General features: G+C 35.8%; 1 protein-coding gene across 12 annotated transcripts in view; it reads right to left on the bottom strand.

The window, feature by feature from the left end:
* The window catches only part of LRRC4C (leucine rich repeat containing 4C), a 473,541-nt gene that overhangs the window by 265,672 nt on the left and 180,970 nt on the right, over positions 1-26,899 (bottom strand). For all 12 annotated transcript variants that reach the window (XM_077784229.1, XM_077784224.1, XM_031505046.2 and 9 more), the window contains one exon: positions 14,077-14,166. The gene's annotated coding sequence lies outside the window, so the exon portion shown is untranslated. The remainder of the gene's footprint in view (positions 1-14,076; positions 14,167-26,899) is intronic.

The following is a 26,899-nucleotide window of genomic DNA, read 5'->3' as shown; positions in this document are numbered from 1 at the left end:
AAAAGAATATCATGAAGGGAGGCTAGAAGATCAACAGTTACCCTATCTTCTGTTTTTATTGAGGGTTAAAATCTGTGACCTACAACCGGTTTTCATGTAATCAAACAAGAATTCCAGTGTATAAAATATCCACAGATATGCAGTTGTCTTCATGAGTTTCAGTTTGGAATCATATTTATTTTTCTCTGGCAGGAAGCATTAGGAATTTCTCATTTTCTCTAGGGCTGTTTGGCCTAAATTCAAAGGATTTTTTGGATGCACTGTCATCATGAAAGTGCTTCATTTATATTTACATTTCCAGTCCCTCCATGGAGAATGCTACTGAACATTTAATTCATTCCATTTTCACTGGAAAATTGCACACTCCCTGTTTTTCTTCTCTATGACTGGAAAAGAAAAAGGACACTTTTTAGTGGTTTATCTATTTTCCTTAAATATTTGTTGAACTACTTTTATCTAATGGGTCAGTCAGCATTTTCTTTTCCTGGTATTTGTGGATTTACCCTCTTATATACATAGGACTTATGACACTGCAGCCTCATTGAAATAATAAGAGCAGAAAGAATTCTAATTTCAGTGCAGAAATTATTCATTAACATCCTGTGCCTACTTTGTTAAAGCAAACTTGTTTCTCCTTTGTTTCTAATTTTTCATAACAGCACTTATTTGATGGGATCAGAAATACTACTGAAACACCTTAGCAAACTGCATGTGCAAAAATAAATACTTTTGGTTATATGTTTGCCCATTTTGACTCCCAGAAAAAAATCAATGGATGAAGTTACTAAAAACTCTTTAAGGGAATAAAATTCCATTTACTTTCATTTTGACTAAAGAAGGAAGGAAGAGAAAATGCTAAGTTTATGTCGAAATTGAGCAATCTGGTCATTTTCACTGTTTTTTGGTTTTTTTTCCCAAGATGAAGGATGAAGAGGGTCACTCATTCATACTGCTATCTCTTGAACTTCTCAAAAATAAAACAAATGTGGCTGCAGTCCAAGAAGCTCAAGCAGTCATCCAAGAAACTGACAGTATCTTTCAGGAATGAAAAATGACTGTCAGCATGAGAGACAGTTCTTAGTTTGCCTGTCATTATTTACTTCTAAGGTCTGCCTAGTCTGGGGAGATGTCAAGGGAGCAGCTGTCAGACTGAAGGCAACAGAATTGGGAAAACAACCTAAACTTATATTTGAATCATGACTCATCATAACTTATACTATGCAATCAGATAAGTATAATAAGGAGACAAAACAAAAAAGGAGCTGTGCTCTCACAGTTAAAATATTTGCAGTAGTATAGACTAATAGTTTGATTTGTAGTTGCTCAGAAATATCCTACAAAATGAAGTCTCACTGAAAAATATGATTTGCTGAATTTCAGGTCTCTTAAAGTATATAATAAACAAAAAATGCCCTTATTTATATTCAGAACTGGTTTGGTTTTCTGCACCTTTTGCCAAAGAGGAACAAAGCTTGAGAATTACTTGAAACACGGTTATCAAATTTTCATTTTTCTCTACAATTCATCTCAAAGAATCTAAAAAATAATTAGTAAGTATAGTACCCATTTTTAAAGCTGAGGGAAGTAAGGGACTCGTGTAACAAACTTTACAAACCTACTAACAAAACCCACTGGTGAGCTGAGAAAGTGTTAAGCATCTCTAGCTCACAGTTTAGGAGTGGACTACACCTTTTATTCAGAATGTTTTTGTCTGAGCTATCATTTAATAATGTATCACTTCCTTCAGACTGGAGCTGACTTCAGTTTACCAACTTAGCCATCTAAAACTGATCAGGCTTCTGTTATCTGGGATTTTTAACTGATGGCTAATACAAATAGTACATAGATCAAGAATTTTGTATTGCTAAAATAAATCTGGCATAACAGAAATTTAGTTTTTGCACATACACAAAATACATTCAGACGTTTTGAAAAATATCTTTAGAGTCATGATGTAACTGTTGAAAGCTCTTTTTTCAGCATAATAATCTTGATGGGTTTGTATTTGACAACTTTCTGCACCACTAAAGAAATTTAAATAAAGTAGAATTATTCATTTGCAAACATCATTATTTCATTTTTCTTTGTATTAGCAAAGCATGAACATTTCAAAGAGAAAATGAAAATGTCATCTGAAATTAAGTGTAAATATCTCAAAGCTCTACATAAAAATATAAATTGAGAAATAAAAAAAAATATAGAAATCTACATCATGATTTACCTGTTCCTGTGTCTTACCACCTACCACTATTCTAATTGCTACTTTTTGCTGCAGCTAGGTTTCTCTCTCTCCCTCTAAGAGAGTGTACAACCCTTTCTTTTTCTTGCTCCACAAGAACATATACAGGCTACATTACCAGAATGTCAGACAATTTTTCACTTTGTAAAGGTGATGTAAGGGTGATACAGCTTTATTGATAAACTGCAAACATTACTGAGTATGTACAAAGATAAGATGTTGATTTTCCACAAAATCTGTTAATAAAGTGTTTTTATGTGTAGTAAGCTGTGCTGGGTTTGGCTGGGGTGGAGTTAATTTCCTAGTAGCATGTTCTGATAGCATGGGGCTGGTTTAGATTTCTACAATGTAAGTATAGCTTGTTATTACCAGAACCAGTTTGTTACTGCCAGAAGTATTCTGAGCTTCCAAAGTTTCACTGCAATAAGCCAGTAGCCACCAGTTTTTGTTCCTTCAGGAATTATTTTTGAAATCACAAGGTGTGTATATAAGCATTAGACAAATTATCCTATCAGTGGAAAAGCAGTATTACTGTTTTCACTTAGTTTCTACAACAGATTTTGGTGTAATTTTTAAGGTTCTCTTACAATTGACCCAGAAGAGATTAACACTTGCTCACAAGTACCAAAAAAAGAAAAGAAATATTTAATGTCCAGACAGTTTATCAATGATACAACCAACAAACAGCCACTCTCAGTATTGTTCTAGCCATTAAATACTGTCATCTCTATACTCTTGCTAGCATAATCAAAATTAAAGCAATTCATCTGGCAAATGCATCAGGATAAATCACTTGGAGTGTATCAGAAATGAAAAATGATCTCAGAAAATCTAATTGACTGTTCCCAGGGATTAAAATATATTAGAAAACATACTAAATCTTTGGCATTAGCACTGATATTACACTTACTGTAGGTTTCAGGCTCCACATTTAAAGGAATCATGCCTATCACTGTAAGCTTTCAGAAAGACAAAGTAACAAATGAGAAGTTACTTAATTTGTTTTTTTCCTTAAAACCTTTGAGTGCAAACCATTGCATGTACACAGTTCACCAGGGGGAATGGGAAGAATCTTTCTCCCTCAAATCTACCAGCCACTCAGAAAAACACACAATGAAACTGGTGTCTTCTTTACTTATTTATTCTGCTTAATTTAACAATTAAACAACTCTGATTTGAAAATAGTATCTGGCTTTTACTTTTCTTGTGTTGCCTTAAACTGTGATCTTTCAGTGAGGCTTTTACTGACATTACCTCCTCATTTTACTCTCTTTGACCTAAAAAGTAGCTCAAGTGAAGTTTGCTAGAATGTTTGTATTTAGTAAATAGTTCTTATGAGCTCAGAAGCTACATATTATGCAGCACAGAAGAAGCATTCTCAAGAGTTAAAATTGAATTTTATGAAGGTTTTCCTATAGCAGCTCAGAAGACTTACACCTGTCCTGCTCCTCTTCAATAGCCTCTGAGAAACAAAAGTTCTCCTAAGGGTAGGGCTCTGGAGCTCAGCAAGTCTTATCAGGGAATAAACTCTACTGTCAGCTCTTCCTTCAATTTTTCATTTCACAAGCAGTATTACCCCTCTTGGTAGAAAAAAAAAAAAAAAAAAAAACAACAAAAAAAAAACACAAGGAAAAACTGCAAAACATTTGTCATACACTATTTCTTCAGAGCCAGATAGCATGTTTTACAAAAAAAATCTCCGCTACTATATCCTTTCTTGCTTTATTCTTCAAGCTTTCATTTGAGGTTTTATTTCTGCAATCTTTTGTAAACATTAGTTCCCACAAGTATTTTTGGTTTTTTTTGTGAAGGTCCTCTGCAGACATCCCAATCCAAAAATTCAAGAGATGGGACAGTCTAATCTATTAGTACATATAATGATCCTATTATTCATCCATGAATTTACCAATTTGTCAATGCATTGAGAGAGAGCAATTTTTCCCCTTACTTATATTTAATTGCTTCTACTATCCCATTCATCAGGTTTCTTTGAAGCTTCCTGTACATGTGGCAGAATTCTCTGGGTTTGCAGCCTATTACTTTAGCTTTGACTTTCTGTGTATATATACTGGGTTTTTTTCTTTCTTTTTTTTTTTTATTATAAAAAAGAACATCCATGTCTCAGTCCACTAAGTTATCTTGATGAAATATATTTAGGCTGGTATGATGACTTCCTTTATTGAAAGGAATAATATACTCAGTGATGATACATCTCTCTTCCTATGCTGTAGACAAGCAAATGCTTGGGGCACTTTTTTTGAGAGCAGAAGTCAAAACATTTGGGGCTGGGATCCCCAATACAAAACCAGGGTGTTCCATCTGCAGTCATTCTTTGCCTTAAACCAGCACCTAACTCACAGAATTGCCAACTGTGAGTTGAACAATCACAGAATCATTTAGATTGGGAAAGACCAACTGCAACAAGCCCAGTGAGACACATTTACACTCAACAAATGCTGAATAATTTATGGATAAACACGTGTAGCCTATTACATGTTGAAAAAGGACATGCAAATGCTTTTAAAAGTGTTTTTTCAGGGTTTTATTCTATGTGAAGCAATGACTGTGTTTTAGCAGCCAAAGAATGCACAGAACAAAACACAGCAAAAGGTAAATCCAATAATGCCATCATGGCAAGAAGCATAATGCCATCCTTGGAAAATAACAAGCATCTGATAACAGATTAATATTTAACAAATAATTATCATCTGGGAAATATCACACAAAAGAGGAATAACTGTCAGCAGACATGGAGATAACACTCCATAAAGCAGGTCTGATTTGTTCTGTAAAGCTTAAATATTTTTCAGGAACACTTTGTTGGGTTTTATTTTTCAAAGAGAGCAAATATAGCACAGATGTAAACATCAATTACTCCATCCAAACAGAACAAAAGGTTACAAAGGTTACTTTCCCTTAGTGAAAGCACAACACCTACTATGAACAGAGGTGAAGATAAACAGATTTCATTCTGGATTTGTAGCATAATATATCTCCATCATCATTGTATCAGCAGAATTTTATCTTTCTGCATGATCCAAGACCAATTAGTGTCATTGGATTATTTTTCAGTCCATTTTATACATCTGATGTGCCTTCTGGCTACATGTATTGGAAAGAGAGACCTTTGCACTTTGTTGGCCATTCAGACAGCTGCTTATGAAAATGGAAGAGAATTGAAAAAGAAATGTTCAGAAAATCATGAGAGAATTTCTATGGGATGGAGGAGGAGTTAATGACATTGAAATTGAGTCAATATGGTACCAAAGCTGTTTTGTATTGTTCTTTAAGGTGCTTTAGGGCCTAGGAGGACAATAATACCAGAAAAATAGAGAAGGATGTCATTAAGGGTGAGACAGAGTGGTGTTTTTTGTAATTTTTCATTATGCTTTCTATCTGTCCTCTTTTTTCTGCTGATTCATAACATGCACTGAGGAGTAACATAGATTTGCTCTGACTTGGCAGAAAGGGCACAGAAAGCACAGGAAGAGCCTGCTGCTCATATTTCTGATTTCTTTTCCATGTCTCTGGCTAAATGTTTCCATGGAAGCTTGAGAAGTGGTTCAAAATGGACTAATATGATGAACAGGAAACAAAAGTTGCTTTCTTTTATATTTTCTATTTTTCATATAGGAAATATAAATTAGTTATTCACCATTTTTACACCACTATTTTTACCAATTGTTTTACTAAGATATTAGCATTAAAAATATGTACAGTAATTGGAGCACGAAACGTGGGCATTTATCCAAGTAAACAACATTTGAAATAGAAATCATCCAAGTACTTTCTAATAGAGATGCCAGGAATATGAAGCTTGTGTAAAATTCCATCTTTTGGTAAGTGATAGCTTTGTCTCATAGTAATCTGAAACAGAACTACTCCCCTAGGAAAAATCACAGCATCCTCAAAAAGATTTCTTTGACACACACTTTTCTAAAGTTACTTTAAATTTTTGAACCTTTTTTTTTTTTTTTTTTCAAATCAAACCCCCTAAAACTCACAGAAACACAGTTGTGTCAATTTGAGAAAAAACAAGAGAGGTATATAAGAATATCTAATAGTTATCATCGAGGATTATACCTACATTGAGATGTCTGTCTCCTATAATTCAGATCAGGACAGTAGAACAGACTACTCTTTATCTCCAGAACTGTTACAGTCATAGTTTTGGTCAGCTCTTTCATTTAATGCTGCTCTCAATACCCAAAAGAGTATTCCTACCAACTGTGTCCTAAAAGATGAAAATGTAGACTGTCCTTGCATTGTTATTGACTCATTCAAAGCTCACAGGTTGATTGAAAAGGGCTGCTGCAAACCCTTAGAGAAAGTGCTACCAATGTTTACTACTCTGGGCTCAGCCAAGGAGCTTTCCAAGAATTACACCCTCAGAGCCTTGGGACAGCTTGTGGAAGCTCATTCTGTTGCTGAGACATTTTGACTGTGTTCTGGAGAGCAGGAGTGATCCATTTTCAGGTTCATGGTGTGCAGCAGCAAGGACATTTAAAGCTACACTGATACTCTGATTCATCTCAGATGTGTTGAGGGTGACAGTAACTGTATTTTTCACATTGCCTGATAATATTCACAGATTACTCTAGCCACAGGTTCCTCCCTCCATGACTTAAGATCTGTAGCATACTAAGTAGAAAACAATGCAGAGTTTAATGTGATCTAAGCTTATGACAGCAACACGACTGGGGTGACTGTTCAATAAAATATCTGCTTAATAAAATAATTCATAGCATTTAATTCTTTAGTGCTAATCAAGTTGTGAAATTTCAGGTGTTTCCTATTTTAATGCACCTTTTCCTTTCTCTGCGCAAGAAGATGAGCTAGAGAAATATGTGCTTTATTTATCAATTGCACTCATTATTTGTACTTGTATTCATTAGCCAACTGTTGGTGATTTACCATGTATTTTTAGCTACATCACCTAGTAAATTAGACTTCTTCACAATAATTTATTTTACTATTTCAAATGATGTAAAGTAGCTGATATTTCTCATAAACCTGCATTTTCACTTGCTTTTCTTTTCCTCTCCTAATATTCTCATTACAGTGGGAGTCAATGTGAGGAAAGTATATGGCCGTGTCAGGTAGAAGTATGTGGTCATAGACATACCATAATTAACACCATTGTTTTCTCAAATAGCAAGGCATGTTACCTTAAAAAACCATAATATACACATACAGAGACCACCAGAATGACTGAGAATGAATTAATATAGACATTTTTGATTGTGGACAATATCTATCCTCCAAAAGAACAAAATAGAATTAGGTAGGAAGCACGAGTGCATGGTGGATAGGATATTGTTAAATTAATATTCCAGAACTCTGAATAGATTTGGAATTGAATTTAGTGAAGAAATTAGCTTAGTTTTATTTTAGCCAAACAGCATTATCCAAACTTAATTACTCTTCCCCAATGCTTGAAGTATTTCCATTTGCAGAAGTGACAATTCTCTAACAAAACTGACAATAAATACCAGAACTGAAGTGATATATCTTCTCTATGACATCGATATTTAGATTATTTAGACAGACATATAGATAAATCACAGCCTGACATGTTATTTTTGAGGGAAGCAGATCTGCAAGAAAAACAAATGTGCACAGCAAATGTAATACTATATACCATGTATTCACCTTAATTTATTTATGAGAGAAATAATAACAGTATTTACTATGGTCACAACATAAATGCATATGTAGAACCGGAATGTATTTTCAGGTACAATGCAGTTTCCAGAGATAAAAAAGAGCTTAAATTCTTGGTATCCATTTTTTGCAGCACAGATACAACTTTACCATATGAATTCTGTCCCTTTGCTCACCTAACAACAAATGCAGAATACACTTGATAAGGATCACTAGAGTATCTGGCTTTTCTTTTAATAAAGCAGTTTGGAACACTTATCAAACAGAAGAATTGTAACAGAATGAAACTTCAACAAAGACAAGGACTGTCAGGATGCCAGTAAAACAGCAGCAACAAAGAAGCACCCAACAGCGGTTTTGATATCCATACCTCAAAACTAGGGAATTTCAAACACCACTTTTTAGAACTGGGGAGAAGTGCAACTCTCTTACACGTCTCTGGTATACCAAGTTCAAAGAACTGTAAGACATCTATCAAAATCTTCCTTCAAAACAAGATTGTTTCATCACGTATCTGGTCTTGGCACACACCTCGCTCCAAAGCCAGCTGCAACCTCTCAGCTGACACCCGGTGCACGGACAGCTGCTCCCTGTGCCAGGGCCAAGCTGCCAGCTGGGCGACAGCAGCCCTGCACCTCTGCAGCAGCCAGGCCAAGTAACAGCTCTGGAAACAAGAGAAAACTCTCCACCAAAGCAGCATCCCTGTGTCTGCACCAAGGAAACTTCCCTCTGTTTAGCAGAAAAAGAGTCCATAACAAGTATATACAAAACCATAGTATTTTTCCTATTTTTCAGTCACCTATGAGAGCTTTTACTTCTTTGGCATAAAAGGTAATGGATCACATAACAATAAGGGTTTAAGAGCTAAATAGTCCTTCAAGCCTGTCTGCAAAACCAAGAACACTTCAATTTGGGCGAATCCAAATCAAGAATTGCTGCTCTGACATTTTAAAACATAGTCATGGAGAATTACAGTGGATAATATGTTTCATTTTTTTCATCTTCAGAAGCTGTTTATATGTAAATATATCAAAGCTCTAAGGACACTAGAAGGGGGGGAAATGGTCATTTGCCAACACTTAGGAAGCTTCAGCTAACAGATTGGTATCAACTACACCATATCTACCAGAAATATTTTAAATGCCAAGATCATAAACTGGTGATGTACAGGACAATCTTATTCCTGTTCCAAAGGACTTGGGTGACAAAACAATTTTGTAATAATTTTACTGTCAGCCAGATCTGCAGTCTGGTCTCTGAAAACCTACAAATGAGTCAGTAGAGTTTTCATTTTTGTGAATAAGGTTGTATTTAACATATGATACATGGTATAAATAACACTCATTGTACTAAGTTGCTGAGGATGAAAGCATCTAAGGAATGCAAATACTTGATAGAAATAAAGAATAGAAAATAACAGAAATAAATGTAATGTAGTTTAAACACATTAAAAACTGCATTTAATATACACAATGGTTTATGACACCTAGATTGAAGTGAATGTGGTTTTGATGTAGTCTAATTCAAAGCCTTCTTTTTATTCTTTTACTTTTTGCCCTGGGTGTATGGAAGCGGCTCAGACAATATTAGCCATACTTTCTCTCAGACATTAATGCTTGATATACTTCAATTTTTTATAAGTCCAATACCTCAGCAGTCTGAGAAAGACTGAAAAAATGATGGCTGGCTCAAAACAACTATGTGGTGTGTTGGAGGGGGAAGATCAAGTTCAGCAAAGGTGGAATGGTGCTCTGCCCCACACCCCATCCCTTTTGGAGCCTCTAGTGCAGCTGTCAGTCACTGGCATGCTGGAAGCAATGTCCCAACCCTGCTCTGGAGCCCCAGTATAGCCCAAGAGTGGCTATCAGAGCAGAAGCCCTTCCGGGGGGAGGATGGCCACAGGAGGCCAGAGCAGATAAAAAACATTGCACAAAGGTGCACCTGGTTGTGTCTCATATTACCGAGGCTTTGGAGGGAGCTTTTTTCCTAATTTCTCCATCATAGCCTGGCCTTTGTATGATTTAACCAGAAAAAGAGCTTCTTGGGACTGGGCACTGGTATGTGAGGAAGTCCTAAAGCTGCTGGGTTTTGAGACAGGAATATATAAAGCTCTTGGCCCCATTCACCCAGAGGACTCTTTGCAGGCTCAGTGGGGTTTTTCTGTCCATGGGTTGTCTAATTCATGTGTGGCAGCATGGACCAGAGGATCCTACTCATCCAATCCAATTTCAATTTCACTCACACAGCTTTAAGGATGCTGAAAAGAAGACTGTAAAAGAAACAGGATGTGTGGTGAAATCAACCCTACAAGAAACAGCAAGATTGTAAGGCAGCAGACAAAAATGCTGAGGTCCCTTTAAGGTCCTTAAGACAAGGATTTTGCGCATGACACTCCTTTTTGGGGTGGCACAAAAGGAGAGTGTCAGGAAGTGGTATGCTCAGACAGAGCATGATAGCCACATTCACAGAAAGGTGTTATTTTCTCTCCCCACCCCCTGCCTCAAATGGATGTTTTCAAAAGGGGATATTAGGTACCTAACATTTGCTAGACTAAAAGCAGCAGGAGAAACTGAGAAATGTTACTAAATTAGCAATAAATTCACAATATCTTTGACAGCAAGTCTTTTGTTCTTCAAGCTGGTTCTAGAAACCAAAATCACAGTAGCCTCTCAAAAGCCTTGGTATAAGTGTCATTATAACACAAAAAAAAAGTCTGCTAGGATGTAGCTGCATAAAGTTGGACAGTTGAGACTCTAATAGCAACCTAACTTATATGAGAGTTCTGCTATGCAGATGCACACAGAAGTGTTTGCTTGGGAGCACACACTACAAATTCCTCACCTTCAGACAGTAATTGAAACTGATGAAACATCAAAGATTTATAACTTCTTGAAACACCACCACTTCTGCCCCAAAGGAGAAAGTTAACCTCAGGCCTTCAACACTCCAAATTAATAACCAGTCCTTAGAACTTAAGGTCTTTATTAGGTCTTCAAATTTCATGTTCTTACTGTACCTCCTACAGTTTCCTCACAAATTTGCTTCAATAGGAGGAATTATTTAATTCCTAACAATAAACTTGGACCAAAATAAAAGAGCAACATTGTGCACATTTACAAGCATGCATCAATACATTAGCAGCAAGGAAACATATTATTACAAAATGCATGCCTGAAATTACAAGGCTTCAAAAGCATTCTTATTTCAAATCAGTTTTTAAAGAGTGTGATTTTTCTAACATGTTATTAGGACCTCTTCAGATGAAAGAAGAAAAATGGATTAATAACAAAGAGCATACTGATTGAAATCTAATTTCTATTATCACAGCTAAATGATGTTTTTGCATCCAAGCTGAAGCTGTGTATTTTGAGATACACAGTCCCCTAACACCATGTCACTCATTTCTGTGCTCTTAGAGCCGTTTCCTGTTGAATTGAAAATAACAGTGCCTCAAGTAACTACACAGTATAAAATGCTTCCAAAGTTAGAAGCCAAGTCCCTAACTAGCGAAAAGAATTAAATCAATCTTTCCTGAACAGTGTTTTCAGCTGAAGAAAAATATCCACATAAAACCACTTTAAAATATTATGTACCTGGACTATTATCAGCACTACTCAGATGATTATTTTTTCCACCCTCCAAATCACACAGCAATAAAACTCATAACAGAATTTCTATTCTATCAAATAATATCTTTTAAAAACACAGAACAAACTGAATCAAGAAGAACTCAAGGAAATAAAAGATATTAAAGCAGTACAAAAACAAATGAAACTTATCATGAGCTGCCCCAGGTTCACAGATCCTCAATGTCCTGTCAACTACTCAAAAATCCCATAAGCTGATATGAAAGTTGGGAGTTAAACCCAGAAGTGAAGCCCCTTGAGACAGACAAGCCCTTTAAAAGCACAGCAAGCTCCAGCCCCAACCCCATCTTCCAGGCCTTCAGGGTTCCCAGGAACCACTTCTAGCACCAAAACACCCCAGTTAGGGGCACAGCCCAATTTCTACCTTGCAGGCTTTGGGGCAGACAGCTTCCATGGAAGAACTGTGTTTAATCAGCTTCTAGTTGAAAAGTAGTTATTCCTAAAAGTTATCAGGGAGCCAGTTGGGATGAAAGGCTGAGGGCACAGATCTTAGTTTCCACTAATCTTGCATTTTCTGATGTGAAAAAAACTGTTGCAAAATACAGATCAGTTCTCACCAGTACTGACACCACCCTGTGGCTGCCAGAGTATGTTTGATTGCTGCATGTGCTGAAAATCAAACACCAGTAGCACATGTGTTTAGTTATCTTGTTAGCTCCTAGACTGAGGGGAGATGTGTAAATAAATTAGTGCTGCATGCAGCACAGCTTTTGCTAACCTTTTACAAGAACAGGGACTAGGAGTACTCCAAAAAGCAGAGAAAAGACCCAGGCATTTAAAATTCTAAGTGCAGTAATAGCAGAAAATGCAAATGATGGGATGTCACATATGGAAAGCTGAGGCTTCCTGAACAGCTACAGGCAATAGCTACAGTCATTAGCTACAATCATTTTAAGCCAACTGCAACCTAACTTTTAGTCTGCACAATAAAATGGTTCTAAGATGTTAAATGTTTTATTTCAAATTGATAGCTTCTATCAAAATCTAATGAGCATATCAAATAAAAATATTCATCTTCCCAACATAACGATGAAAAAATCTATTTTTTCCCTGACAATGAAAACCTTGATCTTAAATCCTCTGATGACACTGAAAGTATTTATGAATCAGAAAAAAAATCTATTTAGATGTTGTTAAAGGGATGCCCACTGATTTTTTCTATCACTCTAATCCTCCAGGAAGCTACAAATATTGGTGTCAACTGCTCAGCTAAAACCAGAATTTTGAAAGCACATGTTCAACTTTTTTGTCCAAAGGACCCATTTTGCAGCTTCTTCTTGTCATTCTTTTAGCAGAGAGCACAGACACACTGCAGTTTCCATTGCATAGCTTTTACATCCCAATTTGAGAATCCTCACCTACAATTGAACAGATTCAAACCACTCTTTCCTTCAACTGATAATTTATTTGCAAAAATACCATCTTATATTAAGTAATTTACTTTTAGAGTTGTTGGAAAGTTCACCTGAACAAAGACAAGTTGGCTGGCTCTGTGTCAAACCTCACATTTAAGTTCTGACTAGTCACTAGATACGGCACATCACCACAGCCAGTGACATCTCTTCTACTCGTGGACTGAAGCATTTCTAAAAACAGTGACAGAAATCATACTGAAAACCAGGATGCTTAAAATCCTCTTTCTGTGCAAGTGCATAACTATTTGGATGACATATACTCAGTCTCCCAACACTGGAGCCCATGAATTGTCCCCACAACTCTCTATGCACAGAAAAGACCAAGACAATGCCTTGAACAAAGCTGAATCAATCAGCCTTTCAAAAGTCAAATGAATAACAGAGATCCAACATGAACCTCAAGAACTGTGCCTTTATCAGGCAGGAAATGCTTATGGCAATGAAATCAAGCATCAACAGAAGAAAAGTTAAGACTGTTGTTCCACTAGTGATACCAGAAACCATGCTGCTACTGAGCAGAGACATTGCTCCACACACACTGCCCTGCGAAAGAGCAAATGGCCTTTTTAGCCTCACTTTCTGTACTAGTGCATTAAGTCAGAGAAGGTCATTAATACTACTTAGCATCTCCTACAAACTGAAAATTTTAATCAGATTTTACACTTCTGTCAGCCACTGCATAGTTGTGTTTTTGCAGTTCCTACCAGAAAAGGTCATAACACTGCTATTGTGGGGGGAATTTAATGAATAAAGGCATTTATCTAGTTCCAGATCATTCTGCTGACCAGGTAGGCCCTGCATAAATTTTTTTTAGAGCTTTGCTTAACAATTACAATGGATTTTAACTTGTGCTGCTATGAACCTTCCTATATAAAGCTTACAAATTATTAGTAGAACCTGATGAATATTAATGCGCAAAGTAAAACAAGGGGATAAAAATATCTTTTGAAAGGTATTACCCTCAGACAATCTGCCACTGTATCTTAGCTGCTGTTGTGATAAAAAAAAAATACATTAAGAAACATCTCTAACCAAAGATTTCTTTGCTACAATCAAATAATCACTACCTAAGTGGAAGACATAGTCAGGGTTACAGGAAACTTTCACTTACATGTTATTCAGAAGACCCAAGAGAACTTCAGTCTGTTTTCTTTCTGAATCAATAAATAATCACAATTTCTTGCAATAAAGGAATTCATTTCTGAAAGATAAAAAAAATAAAAATAAAAGTGAGGTTAAATTATTCACAGAATTTTTAGTAGCCACACTGTGATAATATATGAAAATACATAACCACAGCTGGGAAATTTACAGGAATGTGCTACAATTTCATTAAAAAGCCTTCATAATTAAACCTTTATTTGTAAGGGTAAGCATACTGTTAATATTTTATAATACTCAAAGTATGCTTAATGTATAGGTTAGTGTTACTTGAGCTGCAGGGAGTTTAATATTTCTGTTTTATTTTGTACCACCAGGAACAAAGGCTTTATTTTCAGGAAGCAGGTATTCTCAATTTCTACCAAAAATGCCTTTCACAAGTAGTCTAATAGAAAATGGAATCGTGTCCAAAAAAACCCTAACATTTTTCATATGCAAAAAAATATCAGAGTTTCCTTGAATATTAATGGGAAAAGGATCTGAAGAAAATCCTGCATATTATATCCCAGAGTACCTTTCTTTATCCCTTTTCAATATGTATTAATGAGAACACATGAAGAAAAGAAACAGGTAGGCTGAATAATAGACTCTTGCAGTAAAATCAATTTAAGAGTAGAATAGGCTGGCAAGAAAATGAAGACTATACTATACATAAATACATGTGAATATATACTCTATATACAGTTTATTTCTACTGCTCTGACAGAAGTTCAAAAGGACGTAACTTTCCCTCTAGTAGGAAATTATACTGATTTTAAAACATTTGCCTCATAGTCCTGTAAACAAACACTAGTCAGCAAGTCTTGTTTCTTATCCTAAAATAACAAAACATTATAAGAGTTCCATCAGTGTTGTGGAACTTGCTGTCAACAAGGAATTTCAAGCATTTTCGACAAGTCAATGTATTCCTTCAGATTCCTGAATGTTTTTAACTGAATAACTAAATTACTAGGTTTTTTTCCTTACTGTTTGTGACCCCTGTGAACCAGTACTCAGCCATCCTACAGATAAGGACACTAAACAATAAGGAAAAACTTATTTAGAAGTTTCTAGTAATTTTTAACTTTTCAAGCCTAAGAGAAAACATTACTGAAGGTAATATTTGCAGTGAGAGAATATGTTAGTTATGTCTACTAAGTCCAGTCACCATCTAAAGCTTCATCAAATTCTTACAAGGAAACACGTGATAGCATGCAGGTACTCTTGGAATAAGAGCTGGTAGCATGATACAGATTTCCAGTTTTGTCAGCATTTTATGGAACAGCAATTCTAACATCAGGCATTTATCTGGCCATAAAGAAATACAGACTGGCTACAAGCAACTTGATTTAGTGGAAGTTGTCCCTGCCCACAACAGAGGGGTTGAACCAGATGACCTTGACAAGGGCCCTTCTGACTCAAGCTATTGTATGATTCCTGTATTCCCAATAGCCCCTTGCCTGGTTTGATAACTTCCAAAGTAATGTATGGGTTCACAGAGAGTAAACAAATGCATGAAACATGGTAAAATTTCCTTTCCATGTGAAACTTATATATGTAGCCTTTCCCCCTTTCCCTCACCAAACTACGTCTCTTAACAAGAAAAAATTTCAAATGATTCATTCATGTGCAGCTCACCTGCTTTGACTCTCATAGAAATGTCTCCAGAGGACCATCTAAAATATAACTTATTCCTGCTTAAGAATGCAGCAGTTCAATGCAGCCTCTCTGCTTTGGATAATGTAGTGAAGCTTTGTTCCACATCTGTGTGTAGCCACGTAATATCAGGACTGCCACCTAAGTGTGTGTGATTAGGGCCTACAGTGACCACATAGAAATATCTAGCTCCTGGTACCATCTGATAATTGTGAATATACAGAGTATGGAAGAAAAGATCATTAGAGTAAAAATATTAGAAATTTGAGTGAGGAAAAAATGAAACGAAACCAGAGAAATGTAAAATTTGGGGGGGAAATCAATTTACTGACATTTAAGAAGTCATTGGTATGGCACATTACAGAAGATAATTCAGGGAAGAGGAAGATTATAATGATTTTATGAAGAAATAAAAATATGAAGTCCCCTAAAATAGTTTGTCTCACAGTCCATTCTCAAGTAGTGACCAAAATTATCACTATTAAACATGAAGAGCTGAAACCAATTATCTTATGCAACAACACTTTATGTTTTAATAATCACTACTGAAAGTTTAACTCTGTGAGTTTGGGGGAAAAAGAGGTAAGAGAATAAAGGGAATTAAGGTAAGATACTCTAAATTTGAAACCACATTTAATCAGCAGGATGCAATATTGATGTAATTATAAAATTTTACACAAACATTAGCCAAGGGTGTTATAATTAGTGCTGTCTACACCACAGAGGGTCTTGAGCTTGAAACGTTGTAGCTAAAATAATGATGCTCTTTTCTCCCCCTCACTGTTTCATTGCTGAGCAAGACACATTATGGTCTGTAATATCCCTTTGGATGGTTGGGCTCAGCTGTCCTGGCTGTGTCCCCTCCCAGCTCCTTGTGCAGCCCCAGCCTGCTCACTGCTGGGCAGTGGGGGATGAAGAACAAGTCCTGATTTTCTGTAAGCACTGCTCAGCAATAACAAAAATATCCTTGTGTTATCAACACTGTTTTCAGCACAAATTCACACAAGATACTCAGAAGAAAATTAATGCTATTCCATCCAAAATGGGTACAAAAGCTTCAGAGGGTAAGACCTAAAAGACCTCAGCACTGAAACAAAAAGTTAAGAATTTCAAAGGACTCCGAAGTTGAGCTTCAGGTTGTATAAGGCTAGAGATCAGAGGGGATTTGAGGCAGATATGTGAGGCGAATTTAGTAAAACAATAAGGGGAGTGATTTCAGTATATACCCTGGAGAGGTCTACTGGTTATGAAGGGAATTAGCCTGCAATACACTAGGAGAATATCAATCAATATCATTATTTTTATAGAATGCAGACAGTATTTCAGGAAGATGGCTCGCTGTTTGTTTTGATTTCTATCCATAATTCTTGCACATCAGTCTTCCTGCAAATCTTTCAGATTCACTTAGAAGTGCTCCCACTTGCTCTACTACTCCTTCCCTCCTGCTCTACTACCAAGGCATAATGTCCATTCTCTTTTTGTATTGTTTTTCTGAGTGATGATCTCATGCTGAATAATATAGTCCATTCCCCCCTCCACTTAAGATGTTAAAATAGTTTTAGGAATATAGCTATGAAAAATTATAGAGAATTCTATATAAAATGACATTTTCCGAGGTTTGAAATCCCATTCTATTTGAAGTAGGTTGCTCTTGGTGTAAAAGTGTAGGCCTTTAGTGCAAGATCCACTTACAGATATAATCAACTCTTTTCTGCATTTATACTTTTCAAGAAGTAACATATCATGTCAAAGTAATTTAATAACAATTACTTCATGTTCTCCATTGCTAACATCAACAAATCCTGGCCACCTCTTTTCTGCTTAAACATTCCTACGAAAATATTTATCAACTCTCATCTCATAACTAGGATTACAAATTTTCAGGCCAGTTTCCCCAGACACAGAAAACACCTGAAGGTAAGGATGAGAGATAAAAAGCTGTGTTATTAGTAAGGGAGAATCTTTCTCCTGGTTCTCAGTTCCCAGGCAACATTCATCTCAAGATGAGACCTTGAAGTGATAGAAACACAGAGCCAGAAATCTATTTCACATCAATACCCAAGACTCACTTATATTCTATTTTCCTCTGTCCTTTGAAGGAGCTGAGAAAAACTTTCAGACAAATAAGATACTTTAAAAATACTTATAATAGGCATATTTTAAAAGGGGAAAATGAGATATAGATTCCAGGGTTATAATGATGATGATTAAATGAAAGAACTACTTAAATGAAGGATTCAAATAATGCTGATCACTAAAGCAGGAAAATATAAATGAACTAGTATTTTCTAATAATTAGCTTAAAATTAAAGAAACACTTAAATCTTACATTTTTATGCTTATTAATGAATAATTTCTTATGGTGGACAAAGAAGGGAACCCTGAAAAGTAAGTTTGACATACTGAAAATTAAAAGAAAATATAAACCAGTGAAACAAAGCTCTGATTTCCCCACACCCACTGCATTCTATCCTGAATATCTGAAAGATGAGAGAGGCCTTAAGTATACTCTAAGGAAATATTGTATTTGCTCAAGATAGATCAGTTTCTCTACTCTTTTTCTTCTTACTGCCTGAAGGAGACAGACTGGAGCAACACAAGGAAAAATAATAGGAATTCCCAGCATATTTTGAGACTGTAAATTACTGTCAGTTGTGTTTTCCCAGGAGTCAGACATTGAACCAGTTCCGTTTTAAATATTGCTTTCTTACAATGGTTGTTATGATGGCAGTAGCAAATGTCAGGTCATGAATCTACTAACATGGCAATAATTGTTGCACAAGGACTCGGACAAATGTTCTAAACCCGGCACAGCTTTAAGGTTACAGTATGCTGGTAATTCTCAGTGCCAGCACTTCAAGGGTATGAATTGTCTATTCTTAGGAATAGTTTTACAATTACTAACCTGTATTCCTGACAGTAGCAACTCACAAAAGGAAACTAATTTCCTGAGCCTTGCTCAGTCAAACTGCTTGAGTAGGAATAATCAGTAAGAAGACCTTGATCAGGAGCATCCTGATTCAAAGCTCAGGTACCATGTCACAGCACAAATGCTCTAAACATACCATGCACACTAGAGCTGCAAATGTGCAGTAAGTAGTTGGTAAGTACAACATGTACTCAACAAGTCAATCCCAACACCTTTATGCCCTAATTCATCCTTGGAGCTAATCTTTTAAAAGCTTACCCAGAAGACCAATGCTCTACTCTTGTCTCTACCTGGTCATTAAAAAAGCACTCTCTCTTCCAGTATGAAACCTGCCTGTTTTAGGTACTGAGAATAGCCAGAAAGATGTGTCTGGCTGCCAGCTGCTGTGTGTCTGCTGTAGCAGACCAGCTACATTCTTGCCCCATCAGGATACTGTCAGTCCTGTTCCTACAACTGTGCTGGGGCTGCAAACCCAACTGAGATCAAACCATCAGCTCCTGTGTCTCTGGTTTGGAAAGGCCAGTCTTTTGCTTAATTCTCCCTATTCATGCTTGATTCCAGCTTTGCATATATTTTACTGCCATCTCATTCTGTTGGTTTCCTATATCCATGTTTATACATTTATACTTGCTTCTTATTGTAGATTATAGATAGAATATATGACTTACACAGAAAAAAAATACATTACATAACAACTACCTCAAGTTTCCAGCATTTTTAATTTCTAAATTTTCACGTTACTCCAAATTTTTACAATACTGGAGTTATCTGATCTGAGTACATCACAGGGCACCTTCTTGGTCAGATTGTTGCAAAGATTGTCACAGAATGTATTTCTGTTGATGGAAAGCAAAAAAGTTCAGGATCTCATTTATTCCTTTAAACACAAAATATAAATTTTATAGCTACATACTCAGATCTGAAAACAGTGGAGCATGATAAAAAGCTCCTTCCTAAAGACATAGAACTTGCACCTTCAGGCAAGCACACAGAAAACTGATGAATGCTTACTCAAACCAGAAAAGACTACATTGAGCAGGCATTTGAATATAGCAGTGATCAGAGGAGCATAACTTCCTTTTCTCCTCCTGCCTGACACATGATTTATTTCAGCAACAGAAAGCATAAAACACTGAGAAGAAAACCATCTCCACAACAGCCTGTGGAAGATCGCCACTACATGCTTTGGAAGCAAATAAGAGCAAAACTATGTGCCCATGCTTTCAGTAGAATGTATTTATTTTCTCACACTAAGAATCATGATACGAAGAGAGACCATAAAGTTCTAAAAACAGGTCTTTGTAAAGTTATTATAGAAGCTTGTGGCAAGAATCAAAGAATTTAACAAGAGACTGAGAACTTCATGTTTCCAGACTGATTGAATATTTAATTTCTAAGGGCAAGGCAGACAGCTAAGATCTCTGGGAAAGGGCACATCATTAACAGCAGCTCCCAAATGTTAGCTTCAAGAACCTTTACCTGACATCTTTCAAAGCTCTGATGGATACTGTAATGAATAAATGACCAGGCAATACTCTAAAGAATCAATTTGGGGTAGCATAAATATGCATTAGTCAAAACAAAAAGATTATGTGATTTACTTAATTATAAAATAAATATTTAGAAAACCAGGAACTTTATATCAGAGTACCTCATTTACCAGGATTTCAATTTAAATCAGCATAATAAACTCCTTAAGCAGAACCAAAACAAAAACACCAGAGAGCAAAAATATTCCACATTCTATTCAGTTAACAGTACTGGGCACAGAAGCAGCAAATAGAGATGTTTCATTTTAGGAAGGAGTATTTACATGATGCAGCACAGCATGTGAAAAAATGGATGGGCGGGATGGCATAGTGGGGAAGGTTATTACTCCTGCAAATTTACTGAACTTTTCCAGTATCCAGAGGCCCCACATATAAGATGACTTATACTGCTGGCCTGAGCAGTGCAGAAACAGGTAATTCATTACAGAAGATTAGGACATAGATACACAAGGTCAACAGAATAATTCAACTTCTGTGCTTTTATTTTATTTTGGCCAATGTTGTCTCTAAGAACATATTTTCTTGTCTGCGGACCAGTGCAGCGTTAGGATAAATATGAAAGTTATGAGAAATTTCAATGTCCTACAACCTGATAACTCCCAACATTGCTAAGATTGTTCTTGAGTCTGCCTAAATTAATCATTTTTTAATTTATTTCTACAAAATACATCATCTGTGGTTTTACTGGAAGCTAGTAACACTAGCCTGTTTGAAGGTCAGGAAAAAAGATTCCTTCAGTTTAATTTTATATGTCCTAGAAACAGTTTCTTAGCCAGGCTACAAGGCTGATGGAAATTGGCAATTTTCAGAAAGATGAATTTTTACTTCTGCAGCTCTCTGTGAAACACCTTTTAATGTAAAGATTAATTGGAGCAGAAATAGCTCTGACTATATCATTTTATCTCATGTCAAAACTATTTTGCCAGAGAATTTGAAAGGATCCCCCCAAAATACATATAATTCAGACTTAACATAATGGTATAGGAACAGTATATATTATAAAGAATATTTCTGAACATGCCACAACTCTAAGGGAATTCATAAAAAGGATTTAAAAAGGGGGAAAATGAGGGTTTCCCTGAAAGTAAAAAGGGGGGGAAAGGCACAATATGAGAAGCAGGAGAGAAAATGTTTCCAGGATATTGGTAAATTTTGATGCTTTGAAAATGTCTTGAATGATGGAGACATGACATATGGCATACAGAGAGTCAGAGAGGTGAATATCTGGCTGAGTGTCAGTTTGCTCTTGGGTCAGCAAAGAAGAGCAGACAATCTCTGCTGACAAGAAAATCTTAATACAAAACCAGAGAAAAACTCAGTAACTGTGCATTGTTTGTCAAACAATGCAAAAGAAGCTTAATCCAAGAAAGAGAGCAGTAGCTGCTGAAAGTTATTTTATTTTTTATGTACTGTAGAGTGATTATGTCACCTCCACAGTCTAAACAATTATTTTCCATTCCACAGCACAGGTCCACACTATACAGTTCAAGGTAATAAATATCCAGAGGAAAAGTTTCTTGTTATTTTCCTATAATTAACATGGATTTTTTTTTTTTTTTTGTAACCTTAGAGGTTAAGCAAAAATTGAAATTACATGAAATTACAGAGCAGAAGCTGCTCAAAATGTATGACAGTTTCTGAGCAGGGGAGAAAAAGCAGTTGAAGAAAGAATCAAACAGCACCCTGTACATCCTGTATCTGTGGAACAAAGTAACAGTTATTTTTCAGCAAAGGGGTACATTTATTTATAAATTACAGTTGTGTCACTGAACTGCATTTTCACTCACTTGATATAAGCAGCTCAGCAGATCTACCCTGCATCTTTCCTGCATTCTAGGTAACTACAACATGCAGCTGAAGAAAAAAAAACTTCCTTTATTAGCCATTTTCAGTGCAGCCTTAAGACAGGCTAAGTTGTTTCACTAACATGACCATGGTTATATTACCCCAAGTCATACCCCATGTATGGAGGAAGGAAATAAACTCTAGCAGAGACTCACTCAAGAACAGCCAATTTCCTTAAATGATGGTAGACAACTAAAGTGTAGATTTGAGGCAGATATCACATTGTCAGCCTACTGAAAATGGAATACCAACAGTATCCAAAAATATACCATTAGCAATTAAATATCAATACAGGAAAATAATAAGCAAATTCTGTTCAAAGACAGAATTTTTGATTGCAGACACTTTCACTTTAAAAGTGAAATACTGTGGCAAATCACAGTGCACAATGATTAAAATGCTAGTGTGATACTTCAAAATACTTTATTCTTGGTTCTAGTATGTATTCACCATGCACAATAATTCTTTCTCCTCAAAAGTTAGAGAACACTAGGAAGATTATTTTTTTAGCACCAAAGGGAATTAGGAACTTTAATGGCTTTGAATAAAAAAATATTCTAAAGTCATATAAACACATTATGAAATTCAAAATGAGGAAAAAGAAAAATAAACAAACTTCATTTTGATGCTTCTAAAACTATCTTCCTAGAAAAATTTAACAAAATTGATTCAATTTTATTTGAATATCACTTTGTATTTCAGGAGAAAATTGCTCTGCCAAGAGAATGTACAAATAAAGAGAAAGGTTTGATTTGGGAAGGACAAAAAAAAACCAAAAAACCCAAACACCTTCCTTTGTGAGTTGTCCAACTCAAATTACCTTAGTTCGACTGACTGTAAAACTATTTGTATTACATGCATTAGATGCAAGACAGGAATAAAATTAAATACTTCTCCTGAAGACTCGATGAAGAAATGAAGCAGCCTGCTGAACTCAAAATATCTTTTGCTAAGAGTGTCATCAGATGTGCTGGAAGAATTGAAGTGGACAATCAAACTGAAATCACAGCAGCTAAAAGAGTTTTATCTAAAAGGATGCACCACTTTATCATTACCCATATCACAGTCTATTCCACAATGTATTGGAACAAACTTGAAACAGTACAAACTGGCAAAAAAATCACCTATGAGGACAAAAGCATAGAAAACCAAATTCAAAAGCAGTGCTCTCTGTAATAATGTCTAGGTCACTTTGACATCCCTCAGTGGGAAATTATTAATATTGTACCAATGGTGATTTTAGTTCAGTTTTGCAAAAACTTGTCCATCCACATACTATGATTTCTGGAATAGAACAGGGACAAAAAATACAGCAGAACACAATGCACAATTTGGATTTTCATCATGTTTTCTGTATAAAACATTTTTAACAAAATTTAATTTTGGTAAAGTTCCAGTAAAAACTAAATAAAGTTTCGTGATATCCTTGCATGGCTACAATTATTTCTTGGGGGTAAATGTGTCAGTTTAATAAACCAATATGTATTTCAGTTCAGCGTAGAATATCTCACAGATATTCTTCAGATATAGTTTCTTAACTGTTCAGGAGAAGAGGATAGATATTGTTTTTCAATGCAGTTAGAGGAAGAGTTTTGTTGTTGCTATGGTAACGAATATATCTTTTTTACTTTCTTTTGTCATACCATACAATTGGCAGGCTTTAAGCATTTAGACTGGACAACCAAGCTTCCTCTCCTCTGCATCAACAACTTGCCATAAAGAAGGTGAAAAAAAGGGCTGCAATCACATCAAAATAAATTTGGTTGAAACTATGTACATGTTAAGCTTGCACAGGATCCAGTAGCTGACTGGATCACAGAAGGATGTGCTTCTGCAGACTTGAGTAAATAAAAATTGTGATCCAAATATTCTCTAAAGAAAAATTTCCTTACCCTAAAAAATAATAATAATAATAAAGTAGCACATGGGATTTCCAGTGGAGAGAAGGGTGATGTATTTTCTGTGTTTCCCTTTTCTATCTTCCATTCTGTGATTTCCCATGAAATCTGAGATAAGGCAAGCTGCCAAATCTGGCAGAAAACCTTATGACTCTACTGAGAAGCAGTGTGCCCCAAAATTTTGGGATGAAACAATTCAAAATATAATTACAACTTTTACACTAAAGCCAGTTTTTTTAGCTTTTAATTTCTGAAAACAACAGTTTCTCAATACAGAAAAAGATCAGAATAGACAGAAGAAAATCCAGTGAAGGGCCACCGAGAAGGTCAGAGATAGATTCACTTGTAAGGAGAAAGTGAGAGAGCTGGGATTGTTCAGAACAAGTAACATGGGGGGCTGGCAGGTGGCAGGGGCTGTTTCTACAGGAGGTTATCTTCACAGTGGTGTAAAGGAGGAAGATGAGAAACACACAAATTGAAACAAGAGAGGTTCTGACTCCTCTGTCATTAGAATAATCAAACCTTAAATGAGGCTTCTCACAGAAAGTGCAGTCTCGGTGTCTCTGGAGATCCTCAAACCTCATCTGGGTAATGCCAGGAGCAGTCTCACCCCAAGCCATCCTGGCTGTGAGCAGGAGGCTTGACCTCAACTATCCTGTAATGCTTTATACATATGGAAAATTTCTAGATTAAATATTTAGTATTAATATGTGTGTACTGTAAGTTACAGAAATCCATTCCCTTAATAGCTTAGCAAAAGCAGTCTGAGAGCTTTCGATGCCCCTTTCTGTGATCAGAAACAGGCAGATCTTAAGATAGGATGAAGGATTCTTTTTGGAGAGAGACTGCTTAGTTTTTGGACACAGAATCATTACTTACAGATTTTCTTCCCTTATCTCTTAAAGAGTTCTTCTCTAAAACTTTATCCACTTACAATTGCATTACATATGCTTAGTGTGTGTGAGAGATCACATCCTGTTTTGGATTTTTAGACTTGGTAGTTTTGTCTAGGTGCAAGCACCCCTTCTTCAACTTACACCTACAAGGCAATATGATTTGTTTTCCTAAAAGACCTCTTTCACGCTGACAATACCATGATATGAATATTCCTTTGCAGTAAATCCTACCAATTCTTTCAAACCTATCTTTTTTCTGAGAAGTTGGTATCTTCCCACTAAGTAGTAGTCCTACTTCAATTGATTTAAGATATTTCTGAAAACACTTTTTTTTTTTAACTTTGTAGTTTATGGTGATAATTAGAATATCCTGTGTATTACACTGATGTCTTCTCTTAATGAGTTCTGCTACATTATCTTCTGAATACTTCTTAAACATTGTCTTAAATGAAAATTAAAGCTGCTGGCAAAAGACTGAAATCTTGCTACTGAAGGACTGACTCTTTCATCTGCATTGCAAATTAGCAGCTAAGAACATGTCTGCTTGGAAATTATGCAGCATAGGTATGGAAATCTCACAAGGTCTAGGATGAGGTTATTCTTCCATAAAATCCATGAACCTGAGACATAAGCATAGCTTGATTCCACAATAATATTCTCATTACTTTCATAGGCTTACTAAATATTATATGATATTAAAAGAATATATTTCAAGGCACAAGTCTCATTTCATTTTTGAAATTGTGTCCATGGTGCTTTATAACTGCAAATTAAATAAGATTTCAGTGATAAAATGGGTCTATGTATCCAGATCTATTAGAATTCACATGCAGAAATATGGGACCAAGTTCAGAAACTACTTTAGTTACATTACAGATCATGTCAATTGTTTCTTTTTCCAGACAAAAAAAAAAAATAAACTGTAATAGCTTGTTTGAATCAAATTAAAATGCCTGTTTTTGAATTAGGAATACATTATAAAAAATATTCTTACAATTGACTATAATTGCTTTTGTTAAACACTGTTCTCAAAAAAGAGAAAATTGAATATATTTAAATAAAAATTTGCCTGAACACACATCATTGCCATGAAACAAACACAAAAAAAATCATAGGAAAAAAATCTTTATTGCCCTACACTTAGTGCTTGTTTGACTAAATTAGACACTAAACTGACTAAAAGTAGTTATTGTCCTGCTCTAGTTACTGAAATTACTTCCTAACTTCCACTCTGCAGTCTCTGTTGCATTGGGGTAGTCAGTCTGGATGACAGCTCTGCCATTGTTAGGGTGGACAAATAATGATGACAAACAGGGGTTTTTTTCCACTATCATGTAGGATTCACAAAATACAACATGATCGTATCTTGTATTGGCTGTATGGGGCATGCTTCTAAATGTCATCAAACCAAACCACCCACCTCTCTGGATATTTGCTTTTTTCACCTCCTCACAGCAGTAATGACTGAACAGAATAAGATTGCCAGCATCTCCCCATCCAATTTTTAAGGAAGGCTGGAGCTTCAAATCTGACAAAACAAATTAGTTTGGTGGCTGCAAATCAGACCCCATTCAGGTAGCAACAGAGTCAATAAAACCACCCAAATTCAGAAATATAGTGTTTTCCTTAGAAGACTGCATTAAGTAAGCAGAAAAAGTAGGTCCTTGCTCTCCTGCTGAGGTTTTTTCACTTCACATCATTATAACACAACAATAAAACTGTCTGAACACCTGCCTGTTGTTATTGGCTATAAATCCCACAGTATTACCAAACATTCCAATTTGATTTTAGCAAACGTCTGTTACTTATTTAATGCTCTATGCTTCAAGGAGTTGCATCATCAGTTGAAGATGTATGGAAATAGTAAGGCTAACAAATCAGGTCCTGAAAAGGGTTAGAGACAGTTGTCTTGAAAGTGGTACTTTGCATTCAGCAATATTACTGATATCCACAAAACATAATTGTTGTAACTGGGAAACTGGAATCAGAGGATCTTTCTGCCATGAAAAGTCTTGAGACC

Source organism: Lonchura striata, chromosome 6 (genome assembly GCF_046129695.1).
Source record: "Lonchura striata isolate bLonStr1 chromosome 6, bLonStr1.mat, whole genome shotgun sequence".
Lineage (NCBI taxonomy): Eukaryota > Metazoa > Chordata > Aves > Passeriformes > Estrildidae > Lonchura > Lonchura striata.
Note: the sequence above shows the minus strand (reverse complement) of the source record. Positions and strands in the feature narration are given on the sequence as shown.